General features: G+C 44.2%; 1 pseudogene; it reads left to right on the top strand.

The window, feature by feature from the left end:
* Positions 1-1,599: 1,599 nt before the first annotated feature.
* Positions 1,600-21,921, top strand: part of LOC129868641 (neurofibromin-like) — an 82,961-nt pseudogene continuing 62,639 nt past the window's right edge.

Genomic DNA, 21,921 nt, shown 5'->3' with positions numbered 1-21,921 from the left:
GCATTTATATTTTTGTTCTATATAGGTAAACAATAATTGTTCTTATGCAATGGATTGACTGTATCATAAGGTTGTCATAAGAAACACTATGTATATTATGTAACACTAGATACAGAACTTCTGATTTTACCAATTGGGGCGGCAGGTAGTCAAGTGGCTAGCCTCTTGAGGATTCGCCCTTTCCCCCCCAATTTTTGCCTAAAATTACATACCCAAATCTAACTGCCTGTAGCTCAGGCCCTGAAGCAAGGATATGCCTATTCTTGGTACCATTTGAAAGGAAACACTTTGAAGTTTGTGGAAATATTAAAGAATGGTAGGAGAATATAACACAATAGATCTGGTAAAAGATACTACAAAGAAATAACCAACCGTTCTTTTGATTTTTTTGTACCATCATCTTTAAAATGCAACAGAAAGGCCATAATGTATTATTCCAGCCAGGTGCAATTTAGATGTTGACCACGAGATGGCAGCAGTGTACTTGCAAAGTTTTATACTGATCCAATGAACCATTTAATTTCTGTTAATTTTTTTAAAAATCAAGACTGCCCAAATGTGCCTAATTTGTTTATTAATAACTTTTCATGTTCAAAATTGTTCACTCTCCTCAAACAATAGCTGTAATAGCTACTGTAAATTGGACAGTGCAGTTAGATTAACAAGAATTTAAGCTTTCTCCTAATATCAGATATGTCTATGTCCTGGGAAATGTTCTTGTTACTTGTTTAGCGACGGGACTTGCAACCTCATGCTAATCGCATTAGCCTACGTTAGCTCAACCGTCCCGTGGACGTTAACTGACTTGCCTAGATGGTCCCGTGTGGCTCAGTTGGTAGAGCATGGCGCTTGCAACGCCAGGGTTGTGGGTTCATTCCCCACGGGGGGACCAGATGAAATATGTATGAACTTTCCAATTTGTAAGTCGCTCTGGATAAGAGCGTCTGCTAAATGACTTAAATGTAAATGTAGATAAATATAGGTACAACATTAAAAAAAATATATATCATTAGCTATTAAGGAACTCCCTCCCCTTTTCTCGCGCATTCAGCCCCCCACTCCTCACTCCACAGACACATTCACAAATAGCAGCCAGTAGGCTACTCCATTCATACTGTAGGAACGAAAGGCTCATCTGTAGGTGAATGAGGGAAATATATTTTCTAAAGAACAATCTGCTAAGAGATCATTCATAGGTTGAAAGGCAAGCCCATTATCCTTTCTTAAATATTAACAATTAAATATTTCCTAGGAGAAAAGAGACAGGGAGGGACATAACAGGAAAAAAAGGTTACACAACAGCGTAGAATACCAGCTCATACTACGGACTGGAGTATTATATTGTACATATTGATGATGTACACAGATCGAATGGCTATCTGGTCTACTGTTACCATGCATTTTTCTTATAATGTAACTGCAAAATGTTTATGGTTCTGTTTCTTCTGATCTAAAATCACAAGGCAGTGTGACATCACCGGTTTGTTATCTAAAGCCTGTCATTGATGAAAACACACGGCATTGGTCCAATCCCCCGTTTTTACATTCATACTAGTCGCCGCAAAGATTCTTGCAACGCACGCGCAGTAATGTTAGCTGTTTCTCAAAGCAGCATCAGTGCCTGCTTCATTTCATTGAGAAGGAGGATTCAAACTTCCGGTACTGTCATGGCGACATGGTGGTGTGTCTGCTAAAATAAAGAAAAATAACCCCATCAACATCGGATTTTGAGCATTAACTGGTTGCAAATTGCAGAGGAATCATTATTTATACGGATAATTCAGGTGGCCCATCGCGGCTCGCACCCGGCCGGCCATGGCGGCGCATAAACCCGTGGAATGGGTTCAGGCCGTAATTAGTAGATTCGACGAGCAGGTAAGAATAACACATCGTATCAGACATTGTGCCTCTGCCTTGTCCCTGTAACATCATGGAGGTCGTGGCTTTAGTGACGGGATCATTTGAAGAAAGCTGCAATGTCATGACTGGTGTGTTTTGTGCCGATCTAGCTAGCTAGCTCGCCTGCTCAACACACCGCTCCTGCAGAGCCGCATCATCACACACAGGACTCGGGAACAAGTGACAGCGACAGAGAGGGCGAAATAGCACATGGGCAAATTTATCCCAAACATTTGAGATACCATTTAAAATCCACAAGGATAATACCACGAGGATGTACTCTCTATATAAACAAAGGAGTCGACAGAGTACGCCTTTTGCTGTTTAAAAGGAAGAACTAGCTAGATGTAGACTTAAACAGCGAGTTGTTAGCTTGGTTAGCAATGCATTCAGCTTCTGCCAGTAACACTGTGCTAACTATAGTTAGCTAGCTAGCCACTGCGAGCTTTGTTGCTAGCCAATTTGTCAACCTGAAGCTAGTATCCAGTAATTAATGTGCAAATGCAATTTCCATTTACCTACCTAGTAACTCATCGTGGACTACAAATCATATTGTTTGTCTATACTATAAATTGTTTGTTTATAGCCTGTTAGCTATTACAGTAGCAGCTAGCTAGTCATATCCTGTGTTATTTTAGCTGCGTCCAGTTTGTTTAGCCTACAGTGTGTGTGTGGACTTTTCTATGCAGACTGACAATCAGGTCTCATCCATTGCATTGGGAAACATTGGTGATGATGGGTATCGTAGCTTGTTTCTGAATGAATTTATTTGATCTACTTTACTCCCCTTGCAACATCTCACCAATGTCTGAATTTTCCTTCTCGTTCATCATAGCTATCCTATATGATGCAGTATGGGCTATGGTTGTACAGTACTAGGCTTGTATGCAAAGCAGTGATTTCATTGTATCATCCTTACACGCGTTGCTTTCCCATGTTGACGTTTACATTGTAATGTATAGGCCTAGTTAGTCTGTGTAATTCTGATCAGTGACGTTTGTAGTATATTGCAGTATACACGGAGTGTACAAAACATTAGGAACACCTTCTCTTTCCATGACAGACTGACCAGGTGAAAGCTATGATCCCTTAATGATGTCACCTTCAATCAGTGTAGATGGGTAGGAGACAGGTTAAAGAAGGATTGTTATGCTTTGAGACGTGGATTGTGTGTGTGCGCGCGCTATTCAGAGGGTAAATGGGCAATACAAAAGATTTAAGTGCCTTTGAAGGGGTGTGGTAGTAGGTGCCAGGCGCACCAGTTTGAGTGCGACAAGAACTGCAATGCTGCTGGGTTTTTCACACTCAATTGTTTGAGAAGCATTGGAGTCAACATGGGCCAGCATCCCTATGGAATGTTTTTGACACCTTGTAGAGTCTATGCCCCTACAAGTTGAGGCTGTTCTGATGGCAAAAAGGATGCACTCAATATTAGGAAAGTGTTCCTAATGTTTTGTTAACTCGGTGTATATGTTATGCCTACATGATGAACCTATGGGATGGTAAATTCCATATATTTTATATGTAAAAGTAAATATAGGCTAATGAACCTTATCAAATGACAAGTTAGTGGATTAGCGAACCGGAAATCTCAGCCCTGGGAGCATTCGTTTTTGTGCTTGTTCATTGTTGCAAGAGGAAAGTGACTTGTGTGACCATATTGGCACACACTTCTAATTTGTTTACACATTCAATTACTATCAACTATTTCTTTAGTATTAAAAACTCCAGTGGATATGAGAGATTAGTAATTGTAGATGTTTAGGCTACTGTGTCCAAGTTGGTTTGTTTTGGGTATGTGGTTACTTCAAACCTCCATGCAGGGCAGGCTAATCGGATGAATGGTTAATTTTAACAGTTCTATCTAAGCTGTTGGTATACACATCAGTGACATTCCTACAGTGCATGACATGAGGAGGTTAGACAGTATGCAACAGGCCGGATGTCTAGGCTATTGAGACAGTATCACAACACTTGGTTTCTGAGATCTGCTATTCATAGTTTTGACAGGGTTTGCGGTAGCATAGTCCTAACTAGTCCAATGTCCCCAGTAATCTCCGTCTTCCAGGGTTGGGATAGTCTGAGGACTGTTCCACCTAACATCAAGCCGATAGGCCTACCTGTCCCTTGTAGCAGATATCCTGTTGAAGTTGTGCCCCCCTATCCATTAGCTCACTGTTCTGGCTTGGAAGGCCAAGTGGCTGGGTGTGGCTCATTGCACTTTGATGAAGGTTTAATGGAGATTAGGCCTACTGTTCTGTTAAGCCTATTGATACCACTTTGTAATCATTAAAGAGGGTTTCGTATGTTGGCTTCTGGTTGGATTGAGACTGCTTTCTGTCAGAATCAGCTTTGAGATTAGCAGCTCAACCCTTGACTGTGACGTTATAGGTTAGGCTGTATCACCTTTCCTTTTGAGCTTGACCCGTTGAGGCCAGAGCAGAGCATTGGGGCGGCAGGTAGTCTAGTGGTTAGAGTGTTGGACTAGTAACCGAAAGGTTATCCCCGAGCTGACAAGGTAAAAATCTGTCGTTCTGCCCCTGAAAAAGGCAGTGTTCCAAGGCCGTCATTGAAAACAAGAATTTGTTCTTAACTGACTTGCCTAGTTAAATAAAGGTACACATAAAAAAAATGGATGTTATTACCGTATAAATAATCCAACCCTCACTTTTCTAAATCCAAGGTAGGCTACTTTCCTCAACTTTCCCCTGTTTTGTAAACAACATATTTGTTAAATGTTATTAATCACATACACATATTCAGCGGATGTTATTGCAGGTGTAGCGAAATGCTTGTGTTGCTAGCTCCAACATTATGCCCTATAATGTATTATCTAATAATACTTTCTTATACTAGTGCTTGCATGTATTGTGCTTGAGCTTGTAACACCAAAGCTCCTAAGGAAAGAGGATGGAGTCTTTCTGACCTTTTCATTGAAAATCTGATGTTGATCCCTGATGCTGGTTTACAAGCACTGACCTGGAAAGAGAAGCTCAGCCAAGTGAAGAGCCATGTCTTTTTTTAGATGGCATCTCAGATGGAAGCTCATAAATATCTCCTAATGGTGTTTCTGTGCTCGCCTAAATAGTGTTTCTATGTTGGCAGCACTCAGGAAAAATGTCTTAAACCGCGTTTGTGTATCTTCTGGCGTTATGTCGACAAGGGAAGTGTACTCTTCCTCTCGTCCCCTCTTTGTGTTCAGTGCCCTGTTGGCTAGTGCCAAAGCACTCATTAGGAAAGGGATTGACCTTAGAGGAATTTCAGACTGCCTGTGAAACAAAGTGGCCCTGTGTCTGTTGGCCTGAATATAGATGTCAACAAGCCATACTCTGTGTGCATGTTCGCAGGGAAGATGCTTAAGTCTCGGGACTCTCATTTCATGCTCATGTCTCTGAGCCAGGAGAGGAGCAGCCCCTCTGGTCTGTTGTGGTGACCTCTGGCCTTTGCTGGAGGACATGGTATTAGGTCCTGCTATAGGTGAGGAATCTCCTCTGGACCTGTCGGATGGTTGGGATTGGTGTGTCCACCTCAATCTCCATACCTTTATATGTTTAGCATACTTATAAGAAGTCATAGTACAAAACTGGGTCAAGTTGGACTTTCTTTGCACTTTGCAGACTAAGTAACTTTGTTTTCATTAGTAGTCCTACTTGTGAATTGTGTGTGTGTGTGTGCGCGCACACACATTTGTATGTGGGCGAGCAGCAGACGGCCGCAGGTGTGCAGCTGTGGCCCAAATGGGAGCGGCGCAGCGCCAAACGCCTCTTTGTTCCTACGGAACGGAGCATGGCGCATGGAGCATGGCCCGTAGTGGGTGTCTGTGAGCTCAACCCATCCACCCCCTGTGTGTGTGTGTGTGTGTGTGTGCATGTGTGGTACTATATACTCAGGGAGGGGCCACCCAGCCACCTTCCAGGCTTCCCCAGTACTCTACACTCCTCCCTATCCCTTTAGCCTCTTCTACTCAAGGTTATTATAGCTTTGTGTTTTTATATATATATTTTTAAATTACATTTTAAATTAATGTTAAGTTTAATTTACTTTTAGTTGTGTACAAATATATATTTTTCTTTCGTTTTTATATTATGTAGGTGTAGTTTTAGTGTTGGGGACAGAAGGCATGCATTGGGGGCTAGGAGCTTAGTTTTTTGTGTATTTGTGATGTCTCTTCTTTTGGCCATATGTGCTGGTATTCTACGCTGTTGTGTAACCTTTTTTTTTCCTGATGTCCCTCCCTGTCTCTTTTCTCCCAGGAAATATTTAATTGTTAATATTTAAGAAAGGATAATGGGCTTGCCTTTCAACCTATGAATGATGTCTTAGCAGATTGTTCTTTAGAAAATATATTTCCCTCATTCACCTACAGATGAGCCTTTCGTTCCTACAGTATGAATAGAGTAGCCTACTGGCTGCTATTTGTGAATGTGTCTGTGGAGTGAGGAGTGGGGGGCTGAATGCGTGGGAAAAGGGGAGTTCCTTAATAGCCAATGATAAAGTCGGAAGTTCTCTATCTAGTGTTACATAATATACATAGTATTTCTTATGACAACCTTATGACAGTCTATCCATTGCATAAGAACAGTTATTGTTTTACTATACCGAACAAAAATATAAATGCAACAATTTCAATGATTTTACGGAGTTACAGTTCCTTTAAGGAAATCAGTCAATTGAAATGAATTCATTAGGCCCCAATCTATGGATTTCACATGACTGGGCAGGGGCACAGCCATGGGTGGGCCTGGGAGGGCATAGGCCCACCCACCTGGGAGCCAGGCCTACCCACTCAGAATGAGTTTTTCCCTGCAAAAGGGCTTTATTACAGACAGAAATACTCCTCTGTTTCATCAGCTGTCCGGGTGGCTAGGCTCAGACGATCCCGCAGGTAAAGAAGCAGGATGTGGAAGTCAGGGGTACTAAAAGGCTACCTTAGGTGATGGGTCAGGTCATATGTTTAGTTGCAATTATAACGTCAATCTCAAGCGATTTAGATTTAAAAGGAATTGCGCCGATGCTGGTGCAAAAAAATATGATGGAAGGAAACTATCGCTTATGTTTACACCAATCCAATGCGTTTTAACTTTTGTAGTACATAAGAAGAAGAATCAGTTTGGCTACCTAGACCGTTTTTTCCCCTGTTAGCTCGTTCTAGCGATGCACTAGTTAGGCCTACTGTACAGTTCACCCCCCCAGACCTGGAACAGGCCTCCTTGAAAACATATTGAGTACGTTTACATGTACACTGATTCATTCGATATTAAACTGTTTCATAAATCCAACATATGCACCACATAGAACACACTGCAACTGCCTCTGCAATGCAATGCAGCATTGAAAATGAATGTGCTTCTGGTGTATACAATGACGCTGTTGGTGTGATCGAGGCGTATGTGCGGGTGAAGTGAGTTCGGAAAAACTGAAAGTATGCATCTTAGAAATAGTTTTCACATACAAACTTAATATGTCCGAACTCAGAATCAAATAGGCTTTGCAAAAATAACATGGTCGCTGTTGTAGAATGTTTATTTTCATTGACGATTTTTGGCATTATTTAAGTCCCATCAGGTAGCTTGGTTTCAGATGTCCAAGTAATGAGGATTATTAGGAAAAATTGTTATTTTTGCAAGGCATGTAAATGTTTTAAATAAACTAATATATTAATCTGACTATCTGCAATAATCGTATTGTTGTGTGCATGTAACCACGCTCTCTGATCAACTTATTGACAGGAAATGGTATACACAACACTTGGCTATTCCTGTACTCCATGCTCTTGACATTATGGTTAGGGTTATGTATATTGGACACAAAGTGAAGTTACCAACTTCGATGAATGCACCAACATCAAGGATTTTCCCACTGTATAAGCCTAACTCCCCCACCCCGTCCCCTCTGCAGCTTCCAGTTAAAGTGGGCCAACAGAACACTCACACCAAAGTCAGCACGGAGCACAACAAGGAATGTCTGATCAACATCTCCAAGTATAAGTTCTCACTGGTGATCAGTGGCCTCACAAACATACTGAAGAATGTGAACAACATGGTAAGTGTGTGTGTGCAAGCAACGCCAGTTGTAGCCTATAGAGACATGTACAGTGTTGCATATGTCTCAACCATGTCTCCCTCTCCCCTAGCGAATATTTGGGGAGGCTGCGGAGAAGAACCTGTATCTCTCTCAGCTCATCATCCTGGACACACTGGAGAAGTGCCTTGCTGGGGTGAGGAACCTTTCTTAAGGCTGTCTACATTTTATACCCTTTATTTTTTCTCTTAAACCTTCCCCTTAATATATATATATATTTTTAAATTATGGATACATGTTGCTTTTATTTCTCAGACTCTCCCTTCATCCCTCTTTCCTCCCTATGTCTCCTTCCTGATTTGTTTCATTTTCTCATGCTGGCCTAAGACACTTTTTTTATCAGTAGATTTCCATTGGATATCAGCATAACACAATAGGATGTAGTGGGCTGTCTGTGGTTGAGATGTTTTGTTTCAGTTGGGACAGTGGCCTTTGCCCTGGATCTGGGCCCTTTCCTCTCCCCACACAAATGAATTGTGTGTTTGAGTACTGTCTCTCTCTCAGGCTCAGTGAACTCTGTTAGTAGCCAGTATTCCCCTGGTTCCTCTCCCTCCTCTCCTCAGTAAAGATGTGCTCACTGCCCACTTCTGAAGATTGCTTTTCCAGGTGCTTCCTCATCTTGACTTCACATTCGCAGCCTCCAAGTTTCCGGCCTTTTTTTTATCACTGGGAGCTGGCGGATGGAGGACAGCTGTTAGTGGGTTCTTCAAGTCCTCCTTGTTCTTGAAATGTGAACGCTTTTTGCTGACTATTTTACCTTTGTAAATAGTTTATTTACACATAGGGCTGTGACGGTCATAGAAGTTTGGATGACTGTTATTGGTCAGCCAAATGACGGCGGTCATCATTCTAATTGTTTGAATAGCAAAACATTTATTTGTATTTTTTTAAAGCACATTTTGTACTCTCCTTCACTCCTGACTGCATGTGCTGCTGTGCAGGGAGAAGGGTGCTGCCTAGGCAAACAAATACTTATTTTATACAACACCTTGCTTGTTTCAGCAAGGAGCAACCAAATTTCATTACGTAAAGAGTCTGCAGAAATGGACTCAACCGCAGAAATGCCCGGCCGCCCCGTCTTCAGTCAGCTGTTTGTATATTATATTTAAATAATTACGGTGGTATTTATTCATAATCGTCAGTTACATATACGGCTTAAATATACAGCTTTCCTCTTTCAGTTTCCCATGTCACTGCCAGTCAATTTAAAATCATGACATTAAACCCTTACTTAATTAGAAAATCCTTATCTTTTCTATGAAATATTTAACTTAATGATCCACCATTACTGTCCCCAAGTAGAACCCTCTTTGTCCCAGTCCTCCCACGGTGTGCTGGGGTAATGGCAGATCCCAGGTTGAAAAATGCAGAACAAACTCTATTTTGGTGCCCTCTGGTACATTCTAATGCCTTGATTCCGTCTGAAATACACAGCTAAATTATTGAATACTTTAACGACTACCTCCAATGTTGGGGAAATTAGTTGTGGTATTGAGTAGAAATACCTGACTTGACATTTAAAATAGCAGAAAATGTAAGAATTCAGTGTGTTGTAAGTTGTTTTGGATATGGTCTAGGCATATATGTTCTAGGGCTGTGACGATACCAATATCACTATTGTTTCCATGGCAAACATGAGAACAAGCAGGCAACTCTCTGGTCCTTTAAAACCTGCTGTATGCAAAATATTGTGCTAAAGCTTGGAAAAGAAATAAATGTGACTCTGGATGACAACATAATGATTTAGTTTCCAACATTGGGGCTGTTCTCCTAAAGAAGTTAAATCCGCTTCTTGTTTTGTTACCTTGCCATGATACTAACAAGTATTGTGATACTGGTATCGTCCCGGCCCTAATATGTTTAGGACTGTTTTCTAAGTAAGATAACCTTTTGTAAAAAAAAAATTAAAACCTTTTCTGCTAGTTTTACTGCAATATATGAATTGCCACAATGTTTGTTCTTCAAATTATGTATTTTATTGGCTCTGACTGGTGGACCCTAATTTGGGTGAACTATCCCTTTAACAGTTTGGCCTGTCAATCAATCACTGTGGGTGGGATTGTCAGGGGAGGGAGCAGGTTGCTTGTGAGTCACAGAGTTGGTAGGGGGTCAGACCTGTCAATCAATCACTGTGGGTGGACTTTGAGGTAAGGCAGTAGATTAGTCAGAAAAACTAGTGTAGTCTACTCTTTGAATTTATTGTGTCAAAAACTTAAGACAAAAGGTTGTGTTCTGTAAAGTAAACATGGATTCCTTGTTGAGAAACAATATAGAATTGCAGGAACATTTTTCAGAGGGCAAACATTTTCAGGGGGATGCCCCACAGATTGTGCACCCCCATTTTATGCGAAGTCAGGGGCCCATTATAGACTTACAGGTATGCTTGAAGAATGAAGCAGGTTAAATATGTGCTTTGCTACACAGAAAGCATCAGCAGTATTTTGGACCAAATGAGGCTCTCTCTTTCTGCTACTTATTGTTCCTGCAGTGAGGATTCAACATCTTAATTAAATGTTTTCATAATTTATCTGCAGATAAATGCCAAAAAGCAGTAGTAGCCTACCACTATGTAAATTAGGGAGCCAAATGAACAGCTCTCTCTCCGACTCAGTTCCGACATTCACCTAAAAGATCCGTTCAAAAATAGCTGTCTGTTTGCGAACAACCCATCACTAGGCTACACTGACAAGTCACTTTAGCGGTCACTGGCAAGTCTCGACATGGACTTCAAATCTTAGGAAAATAAAAACAAGATTTGGTTTACTTGTCCCGATGCGATACCATGGACATTTAACTATGTTGTATGAATAGCAAAGGGATATAGGATATTGACTTTATTCAGTCAGTTCGACACCTTTTTATAAACTAGTCTGCTGTTAACTTGCTATTCGGTCGTCAATCAAAGCACAGTAAATGGCCTTTGCGCCCTGAATCCTTGGCTGGCTATATGAAACACGCTAAATAAATTAAATGAATTTGCCACAAAACAATAATTAAGTGGATTTCAACAAATTTTTACCACTTACATGACGTGGGACTTGTAAATTCACTCACAGGGATGATGAAGCGTCATGCTCTCCCTGCTCCGTGAAAATACATTTTGACTGCAGCCAACCACAGCACACATAAATAACATGGATACCGAGAGGCAGGACAGACAGCAGACTGACAAACCAGCAGTTTCGCTGTCATCGCTCACTTTGTGACTGACAGGCACCTATTCTATCAATAGATTACTAGAAAATGCACTGTATATCGTTCATTCTAGCGGGAGAAGGCTATACAGACTTTTCTGACGAGGGAATTGAACCTTTTAAATGAAAATAATCCTAGTTAATTTATGAAGGGGAAAAAGTAGGCGCTTAGAGAACACTGAATTTGTGACTTAATTTTTATGCAGAGCTCTCTCTGCTTTTGTGGTGCTCGGCTCTGTCCATGGTGTAGTTGTTCAGGGATGCCAGCCTTGTCACTGGAGCCTGACTGACCATTCTCTGTGTGGGATGGCTTTGATCCTCATCCTCAGTGGTTTCTCTCCTCTGGGTTAAGAGGGCAGTGCAGACATAGATTTAAAGGTTTTCTTCTTTTTGACCACTAACCTTTCCTTTCCTCCTCTTCTCCCTTACCTCCATCCCTCAGCAACCGAAGGACTGCATGCGTCTGGACGAGACCATGCTGGTGAAGCAGCTGCTGCCAGAAATCTGTCACTTCATCCACACCTACCGCGAGGGCCACCAGCACGCCGCCGAGCTCCGTAACTCCGCCTCCGGGGTCCTCTTCTCCCTCAGCTGCAACAACTTCAACGCTGTGTTCAGCCGCATCTCCACCAGGTGACATTAACCATAAACACCTCACAACTCTCCCCTCAACCCAACCTGCTCTAAGCAGGAACTGGCCAAGATGGAAGGCATCAGGCTGCACATAGAGGATGGGTTACTAAATGTATGTACATTTCATTCGGAAAGTATTCAGAACCGTTGACTTTTTCCACATTTTGTTACGTTACAGCCTTATTCTAAAATTGATTAAATAGTTTCCCCCCCCCTTATCAATCTACACACAATACCCCATCATGACAAAGCAAAGATAGGTTTTTAGACATTTTGGCACATTTATAAAAAATATATACAAGTATCACATTAACATAAGTATTCAGACCCTTTACTTAGTACTTTGTTGAAGAACCTTTGGCAGTGATTAGAGCCTCAAGTATTGGATATTACGCTACAAGCTTGGCACACCTGTATTTGGGGAGTTTCTCTCATTCTTCTCTGCAGATCCTCTCAAGCTCTGCCAGGTAGGATGAAGAGCGTTACTGCACAGCTATTTTCAGGGCTCTCCAGAGATGTTCGATCAGGTTCAAGTCTGGGCTTTGGCTGGGCCACTCAAGGATATTCAGAGACTTGATCCGAAGCCACTCCTGCATTGTCTTGGCTCTGTGCTTAGTGTCGTTGTCCTGTTGGAAGGTGAACCTTCATCCCAGTCTGAGGTCCTGAGTGCTCTGGAGCAGGTTTTCATCAAGGATCTCTCTGTACTTTGGTCCGTTCTTCTTTCCCTCGATCCTGACTAGTTTCTCAGTCCCTGCCGCTAAGAAACATCCCCACAGCATGATGCTGCCACCATGTTTCATTGTAGGGATGGTGCCAGGTTTCCTCCAGATGTGACGCTTGGCATTCAGGCCGAAGAGTTTAATATTGGTTTCATCAGAACAGAGAATCTTGTTTCTCATGGTCTGAGAGTCCTTTAGATGCCTTTTGTAAAACTCCAAACAGGCTGTCGTGCCTTTTACTGAGGTTTCCGTCTGGTTTGGTGGAGGACTGCAGAGATGCTTGTCCTTCTGGAAAGTTCTCCCATCTCCACAGCGGAACTCTGGAGTTCTCAGAGTTCTTGGTCACCTCCCTGGCAAAGACCCTTCTCCGCGCCGATTGCTCAGTTTGGCCAGGCGGCCAGCTCTAGGAAAAGTCTTGGTGGTTCCAAACTTCTTCCATTTTAACAATGATGGAGGCCACTATGTTCTTGCGGACCTTGGATTTTGCTCTGACATGCACTGTCAACTGTGGGATCTTTATATAGACAGGTGTGTGCCTTTCCAAATCTTGTCCAATCAATTAAATTTACCACAGGTGGACTCCAATCAAGTTGTAGAACCATCAAGGATGATCAATGGAAACGATGCACATGAGCTCAATTTTGAGTCTCATAGCAGGGTCTTAATACTTATGTAAATAAGGTATTTTTAATTTTTAATACATTTGTTAATTTCTAAAAACACTTTTTGCTTTGTCATTATGGGGTATTATTGAGGAAAATGTTTAATTTTATAAATGTTTGAATAAGGCTGTAACGTAATAAAATGTGTTAAGTCAAGGGGTCTGAATACTTTCCAAATGCACTGTACACCAGTTCAGGCCTTTAGGCTTCAATGAGAGTGAGGGGGAAGAGAGAAGATAGCTCTATCACCCACCTAAGATGGAGTAAATGGAGAGAAAGGAAGGAAGGCAGGATGAATAAAGGTAGTCTCTGTCAGCAGCCTTCATAAAGAGGGTCTTTGTCCGGGTCTGATGGAGCAATGTTCCACTGTGAGCACCGTGCTCCATAAGGACCTGGGCCTGAACAAGGCGTGTGGGGAGATAACATCTGCTGTAACCATTAACCACTAGGGTTTATGAATTATTTATAGAAGCTTAGAAAGCACAGCTTTTTGTCTCCCTTCTTGTTGCACTGGTGTACTATTTGGTTCTGAGGCAGAAGAGAGGAGTGCTGCTCCACTCGTGTATTTATCATGTCTGTGAGTCGCAGTCTGCACTTGTTAACCAAGCTGTGCTGTGGTCTGATTGGTCCATGACTCGCAGGCCCCAGACTGATGAAATAGCTGGTTATTAAAACATGAGGTTTTGATATGTGATGTTAGGACAGGGAGAGTATGTTGACCTCAACCACTCCCCAGTGTCACTCACCTTTTGCTCTTCAGAGCTTTTACCTTGAAAGCATTGCCCAGTCATCCAAACTATTTGATGTCAGTTAGTACTACGCGAAGGCAAAGCACTATATGACCCTTAATTTGCTACTTAACCTTGTTCTTGGAGGCTCTAGTAGTCTTACTCACCGACCCACCTCATTTAATTATTATATTTCCCATTGGGTTTGGTTTTCACCATACGCTAGTATGTTGATCTAATGCTACGTATGTGATTCTATTGAACGTGAATATTTGATGAGATGAAAAGGATGGTCTTTATTAAATATCCATCTCTGCTGTGTTTCCCCTCAGGTTGCAGGAGCTCACCGTGTGTTCGGAGGACACAGTGGATGTCCATGACATTGAGCTCATCCAGTACATTAATGTGGACTGTGTCAAGCTAAAGAAACTGCTCCAAGGTATAGGCCTATTCTTATCAGTCACATTGCTTTATTTAGGACAACAGATGTCACATTTTGGTTGAGCTACAGACGTTCTGTTTCTTTGGAGTTGTTCTCTGTTATTGATGTTCGGTGTTGACTCCCTATCTTCTGCAGAGACGGTGTTTAAATTCAAAGCCCTCAAGAAGCCTGCCCAGCTAAGTGTCATCAACAGTTTAGAGAAGGTGAATGGCCCTCTGTGTCGCCCTCTGCAGTGTCTGTCTATAGACTCACTGTCTCCTCCTGTAGCCGTGTTCCTCCTGCTCTAGTGTTTGAGTTTCCATCTCGATACACAACTCGGTGCAGTCAGGATGCTAGTGTTTACACAAACTGTCTCTGGCTCGCCAGATACCCCAGTCATGAAGCTGGAGTGTGGCTCCACTGAGAGGACCTGTAAACACATTAACTGTTTTATGGAGTTTTACATTTAAACAGTTTTTATCTCTCGTCATTAGAGCGTGACATTAGTATCTGAATAGTTTAGTTGGCTGAGGATAGGGAAACATCCTTGCAAGTTGGTGTGTTGATAGTTTTCCTGTGAGTTGAGGATAGGGACAGTGCTTTCCAGGCAGTTGATGTAACCCTCTTCTCTCCCCCCTCAGGCCTTCTGGAACTGGGTGGAGAACTACCCCGATGAGTTCACCATGCTGTACCAGAGGCCACAGACAGACATGGCCGGTGAGGATGCTGTTACACTTCTAATGTTACAATCAGAGATGAATCCTGTGTTATAGATTGTTGTTGCTTGGCCGGGTCTCTCCCAGACTGTGTGTTGTTGCTTGGCCGGGTCTCTCCCAGACTGTGTTGTTGTTGCTTGGCCGGGTCTCTCCCAGACTGTGTTGTTGTTTCTTGACCGGGTCTCTCCCAGACTGTGTGTTGTTGCTTGGCCGGGTCTCTCCCAGACTGTGTTGTTGTTGCTTGGCCGGGTCTCTCCCAGACTGTGTGTTGTTGCTTGGCCGGGTCTCTCCCAGACTGTGTGGTTGTTGCTTGGCCGGGTCTCTCCCAGACTGTGTTGTTGTTGCTTGGCCGGGTCTCTCCCAGACTGTGTGTTGTTTCTTGGCCGGGTCTCTCCCAGACTGTGTGTTGTTGCTTGGCCGGGTCTCTCCCAGACTGTGTTGTTGTTGCTTGGCCGGGTCTCTCCCAGACTGTGTTGTTGTTGCTTGGCCGGGTCTCTCCCAGACTGTGTTGTTGTTGCTTGGCCGGGTCTCTCCCAGACTGTGTTGTTGTTGCTTGGCCGGGTCTCTCCCAGACTGTGTTGTTGTTGCTTGGCCGGGTCTCTCCCAGACTGTGTTGTTGTTGCTTGGCCGGGTCTCTCCCAGACTGTGTTGTTGTTGCTTGGCCGGATCTCTCCCAGACTGTGTGTTGTTGCTTGGCCGGATCTCTCCCAAACTGTGTGTTGTTGCTTGGCCGGGTCTCTCCCAGACTGTGTGTTGTTGCTTGGCCGGATCTCTCCCAGACTGTGTGATATTGAATGTGTTGTTGCTTGGCCGGGTCTCTCCCAGACTGTGTGATATTGAATGTGTTGTTGCTTGGCCGGGTCTCTCCCAGACTGTGTGATATTGAATGTGTTGTTGCTTGGCCGGGTTTCTCCCAGACTGTCTGATATTGAATGTGTTGTTGCTTGGCCGGGTCTCTCCCAGACTGTGTGTTGTTGCTTGGCCGGGTCTCTCCCAGACTGTCTGATATTGAATGTGTTGTTGCTTGGCCGGGTCTCTCCCAGACTGTGCAGAGAAGCTGTTTGACCTGGTGGACAGTTTTGCTGAGAGTGCCAAGAGGAAGGCAGCCGTGTGGCCACTGCAGATCATCCTCCTCATCCTCTGTCCCGACATCACACAGGACCTCTCCAGAGAGACCGTGGAGGACACCAAGGTCAACAAGGTCCGACACAAAACACACACACACCAGTGTTTTAATTAGCCATGTCTTACTCTCCTCTCGTACAGTACTCTTCTGTCTGCCTCACAGAAACTGTTCCTGGAGAACCTGAGGAAGGCCCTGGCCGGCCACGGGGGCAGTAAACAGCTGACTGAGAGTGCTGCCATCGCCTGTGTCAAACTCTGCAAGGCCTCCACCTACATCAACTGGGAAGACCACTCTGTCATCTTCCTCCTGGTGCAGTCCATCGTGGTGGACCTCAAGGTGAGCACCAGCCACAGATGGTCCTCTGATGATCACTGTTATGGGACAGTATTATAATCGTAGTATACAAGTTGTCACCAGCGATAGCATCAGCTGTGACTGGTTATCTACCTTGTCTCTCCCTTCTCCTGTCAGGCCCTGCTCTTCAACCCAGCCAAGCCTTTCTCCAGAGGGGCGGGAAGCCAGAACGCAGACGTGGACCTCATGATCGACTGCTTCGTCTCCTGTTTCCGCATCAATCCCCACAACAACCAGCACTTTAAGGTCTGGGACTCCTGTTGACCTCTTGACTGTAGTATTCCATATAAATGTTGATAACCATTTATCATTAACTGATGTTGTGCACATACTGGTGTGTTGAAGTAAGGACTGTGTTTGATCTCTGTTCAACGTCTCCCTCTATTTATTTATTTCTCCCATTATAGGTCTGCCTGGCATCATCCTCCCCTCCCACCTTTCACTTTGTCCTGGTCAACTCCCTACACAGAATCATCACTAATGTAAGTGTGTGGTGTCGTGGCCCAACTCCGAGTTAAGGGATCAATCAACACACCCAATACTAATATCCAGTGGCACCATCCAAAGTATATAAAAGTGACCACACAGTGCCCATCTACAATGACCAGTGGTGACCTTATCTGTGGTGACTCGGTATAGATGATGTCACTACTGTAGGAATGGCTCACACTCTGTACACACTGGGCTTAATTACACAGCATTAGATGGACTACCATCTCACTCTGGCTGAGCCATGCAGGGAGAGGAAGTGCTGCAGACACTTATGTGGTGTGTGTGTGTTTCAATGGGATGTGCCTGAGGGCAGGTTTCATACAGAGCCCATTTTATTAGCTCTCCATGTGCCTGAGAGACTGTGTAAGAGTCATGGAGTGGGAGTATTACTGGTCTCTCTCTCGCCCCCCTTACCCAAAGCACTTCCTGATTGTATTCTTGTGTGTATGTCTGGGTGGGTACCATCAGATGCCCTCTTTCTTCCCTCCAGGCTAACTGAAGAAGTCAATTTCTCCACCCTAACAAATCCTCCTGGGCTGAAGGCCCCATGTTATCTGAGAAAGTTTTGATTGGGATAAGACCGTAAACACCCACCTTAATCAACCTACAGGATTGAGTTTAACCCTCGGTCCATTCCTCTGTTGCAGTCTCCGTTGGACTGGTGGCCTAAGATTGACGCTGTGTACTGCTACTCAGGAGAGCTGAGGGTCATGTTTTCTGAGACACTGGGCCACGTGATGAGGGGCTGCAGTACACATGCTCCCCTACGCTTGACTACGGTAAGACGTTCACACAGCAAAATACCCTCGCCGTCTGTGGGCAGACTGACCACACACACAGCTCTACACACTCTTGGAAACAAAAACATGCTCAACAAACCCCAAATATTATCGGTGTGTGAGTGTGCATGATTGTTTTTTCTGTAATGGGCCGAGATGTTAACGAATGTCAGACAGCAGTGACTGTGTATGGTTGAACTGTAGAGACCAGGAGATCCACAGCAACGGGAGACAAATCCTCCTGTCCACTTGACACAGCCCAGACACTACTGGAGAGTCATGCAGGAGAATATTTGAACATCTCTAACTCCTCACATCCCTGTCCTTTTGTGTGAATGCGTGAGTATGTGTATGGGCCTGTGTCACCTCGCTGTCATCGGTGTGTTTGGTTCAGTCATCTCATGGAGGTGGAGGACTGCAGAGGGAGCTCTCTGACATCACTGACGTGGTGGTGCTTTTTTTCTCTTTCCTCGTTCTTTCCTTCTCCTCCTCCTTCATTTTGAACTGGCTGCTGCTCACTCACTCAGATGCCAACTTGTCACTGTCACTGTTTTGCATGGCAGTGGGCATCTGTTGCTGTAAGTATAACTGCCACCCCTTCCACTCCCCTTGCCGCCACCTCCTGAACCTTCTGCAGCTGACCCTCTGACCTCTAACCCCTAACCCCACCCCCAGGCTTCCACAGATAAGAGAGAGCCCCTGTCGTCGTCCACCTCCTCTGTGCTCTGGTTGAAGTGAGCCTGCCTCCGGCTCCTCCCTCCACTCCATCTCCTCTGTATGCTAGGCTAGCTGCTGGAGCATGCTTCTCAGCCTGTTGAGGCTGGGTCCTCCACTCCATCTCCTCTGTATGCTAGGCTAGCTGCTGGAGCATGCTTCTCAGCCTGTTGAGGCTGGGTCCTCCACTCCATCTCCTCTGTATGCTAGGCTAGCTGCTGGAGCATGCTTCTCAGCCTGTTGAGGCAGGGCCCTCCACTCGCACACTCAGTCTTTGGATGGTTCATCTCCTTTATTTTAAGCGTTGACATGCCTTCATACTAGGTTATATGGATGGATACTTGGTTGGGATCTCATCACCTGTGAAGAAATGGGAGGCCTGTAGATTGTGTTGGTGCATAGTTGAATATTTCCTTCAACCTCTACTAGAGTTGGTTATTATTTCCTCATCCATAATCTGGGTTTGCCGTGTCCTGATTTTGTGTGTTTGTGTGTGGGCCTGACTCCCTCATGGTGGGCAGCCCGTCATGGTTTAGGCATGGCCCCATGCTCCTGTCTGTCAGTCTGGTTGCCCACCTCCTGTTTCATGGCCCACCCATTAAGGGCCCTCATGAAACAGTCCCTCTCTATCTTTGACCCCTGATCCCTTCTCTCCTGGTGGCTCTCCTGATCCCTGTGCTGTGGGTCTCTGCTCGGAGGGAACTTGTTTGTCTGATTACAGTAGAGAGACTCTGCATCTGTTTCCGTCTCTTCTAGTTCCCTTTTCCACGGTTTCCTTACCCTCCCTCTTTTTTTTTATCACTCCCCTTATCTTGAAAGAATGCTCCTGCTCACGGCCAGTCTCTACTGCTTGTTCCCTTCAGAGTCTGACATTCAAGGAGAAGATGACCAGTCTGAAGTTCAAGGAGAAGACCACAGATCTGGACACACGGAGCCTCCTGCTGGCCCTGGTCAAGCTCATCCACTCTGACCCTAAACTCATGCTGCATGTTAGTATTTACTCTGTTTATTTCTGGCCAGCAGACCTAAAGTAATGTGTGTTTTTCTGTTTGAGGATGGTCTGTGTAACACAGTAGTTTTACTTATGCTTTAATTCTACATTTGTTGTGTTGGGTTAAGGGATTATCGTGGTTAATTCCACTTGCAGGCTTAGATTTAGACAAATAAGCCAAGTGTTTGGTTAGAGACTGTAAATCCCAAACCAGTTTAAGACTTTCTAAATCAAAGACTTATAGGCAGACTGGTCCAGAAAAGCCACTCTTGGCATGTTTGTACATGGCTGTGTAGTCGTGTACTGTAAGTTTGCTTTGTGTGTGTCAGAACCCGGGTAAGCAGGGTCAGGAGATCCAGAGCAGTACAGCAGAGCTGATCACCGGCCTGGTGCAGCTGGTGCCTCTGGCCAACATGGGAGAGTGTTCACAGGAGGCCATGGAGGTGAGCCCCATCTCTCTTTCTCTCGCTCTCCCCTTTTTCTCCATTATGGTTACATTTGCCACAGTGGCTAATAGATACTGCTCCCGTTCTCTTCCTTTTGTAGGCCCTCTTGGTCCTGCATCAACCTGAGACCATAGAGCTGTGGAACCCAGATGCTCCCATTGAAACCTTCTGGGAAATCAGGTAGCCTAAATGCCCCAATTGTTTAACCACCTTAGCTTATGCGTGGTCCTCTACATTAGATGCAAGGTGAAATTGAGTGTTGATTGATGCTGATTGGTTAGCAGAGATGGTCACCCAGGTTGACTGATTGACTTTTGTACCCTACAGTTCCCAGGTCCTCTTCTTCATCTGTAAGAAGCTGGTTGGCCACCAGATGATCAACAGCACAGAGATCCTTAAGTGGCTGAGGGAGATCCTCATCTGCAGGAATAAGTTCCTCCTCAGGAACAAGGTAGGTTACTGCCTTGTGTGTTATGTATTCCTTATACCTCTGTGTCTCATCCAGGAAGGCACACAATTGTATAATGTTCAGGAATATTCTTTGTGTAACAGATATATACTTCTGTCATGCAGAGTAGGGAAAAATGGCAGCTCTATGTATGACATTTCTGTATACATTCTGAACACCCTCCTGAACGTGACCTCGTTTAGATCTCCGTTGTTCTAACCGGCTGTCCTGTCTTCCTCCCCCAGGAGCGGGCCACGGTGGGCAGTGGCATCCCCATCTGCAGACAGGCCCAGACCAAGCTGGAGGTGTGTCTCTACATGTTCCTGTGGAGCCCTGACATGGAGGCCGTTCTGGTGGCCATGTCCTGCTTCAGACACCTGTGTGAGGAGGCTGAGGTCCGCTGTTGCGTGGACGAGGTCCCGGTACAGACTATCCTGCCCAACTACAACACCTTCATCGAGTTTGCCTCCGTCAGCAACATGATGTCCACAGGTTAGTCATGAACGCACGCGCTAATGACCTCCTAAGATTTCGTCGTCTGGGTCAGTTCAATAATCCTGAGGGACCTTGGGGAGAAATTATGGCGCTGTACCTTACAGTTTATAGAGTACCACCTCTAGAGCAGTGGCGGTCGGTGCCGTTTAAGATGAGGGAGGACGATTATTGAATTTTAATGAGCATGGCCTTTTTTCTATTACAGCATATTGGATGACTGTCATTCATATTCCATTCACCCAGCTCATTGTAACATTGATAGGTTTAGGCAGCTAAATGATACTTGAATTTTCCCTATACCCGTCATGAGGTTGCTACAACCTACACTATGAATGAAAGTTTACAACGTAGGTGCATAGGTCAAGAGAAATATGTAAGTTATCAAGACCGTGACACGTTCAATACCGTCTTGCACATTCTTGCCTGCATCTAGCTGATCTAGGGTGTAATCATTAGTCCAACAGTTGCAAACGAGAGTTTCTGTTGGACAAATTCAGGTATGTTTATCCCTGTTTTGTTCCTTTTGCTTCCGTTTAAGAAATGTTTTTCAACAGAATCGGTGGAACGAATACACGCAAACACAGTTGACTTTCATAGCTGCCACATACAAACAGCATGATCTGCTCATTGTGTAATTCCTACGTGCTCTCCTCCACCTTTTCCCTTCACTTATGGACTAGAGTGCACAACACATTAGCTTTTTCCAAGCCGAACATTATCATAAACGCTAACCACAGCCTACATCATTGCTAACATACTGTAGCATCCCTCCCTGTTTGAGTAGGCTAAACTAGCTAGCTGCAATCAATAGCTACGTGAAAAAAATATTACAAAATATAGCTAGCTCGCTCTCTTACGTCTTCTTTATTTTAGAAGACATTTCTTCAACTGTTGTCTTTCTCTTTGAGTCATCTACTCACCACATTTTATGCACTGCAGTACTAACTAGCTGTAGCTTATGCTTTCAGTACTAGATTAATTCTCTGATCCTTTGATTGGTTGGACAACATGTCAGTTCGTTCT

The sequence above is a fragment of the Salvelinus fontinalis genome, chromosome 13, assembly GCF_029448725.1.
Source record: "Salvelinus fontinalis isolate EN_2023a chromosome 13, ASM2944872v1, whole genome shotgun sequence".
NCBI lineage: Eukaryota > Metazoa > Chordata > Actinopteri > Salmoniformes > Salmonidae > Salvelinus > Salvelinus fontinalis.
This window is presented reverse-complemented; position numbering and strand designations above follow the sequence as displayed.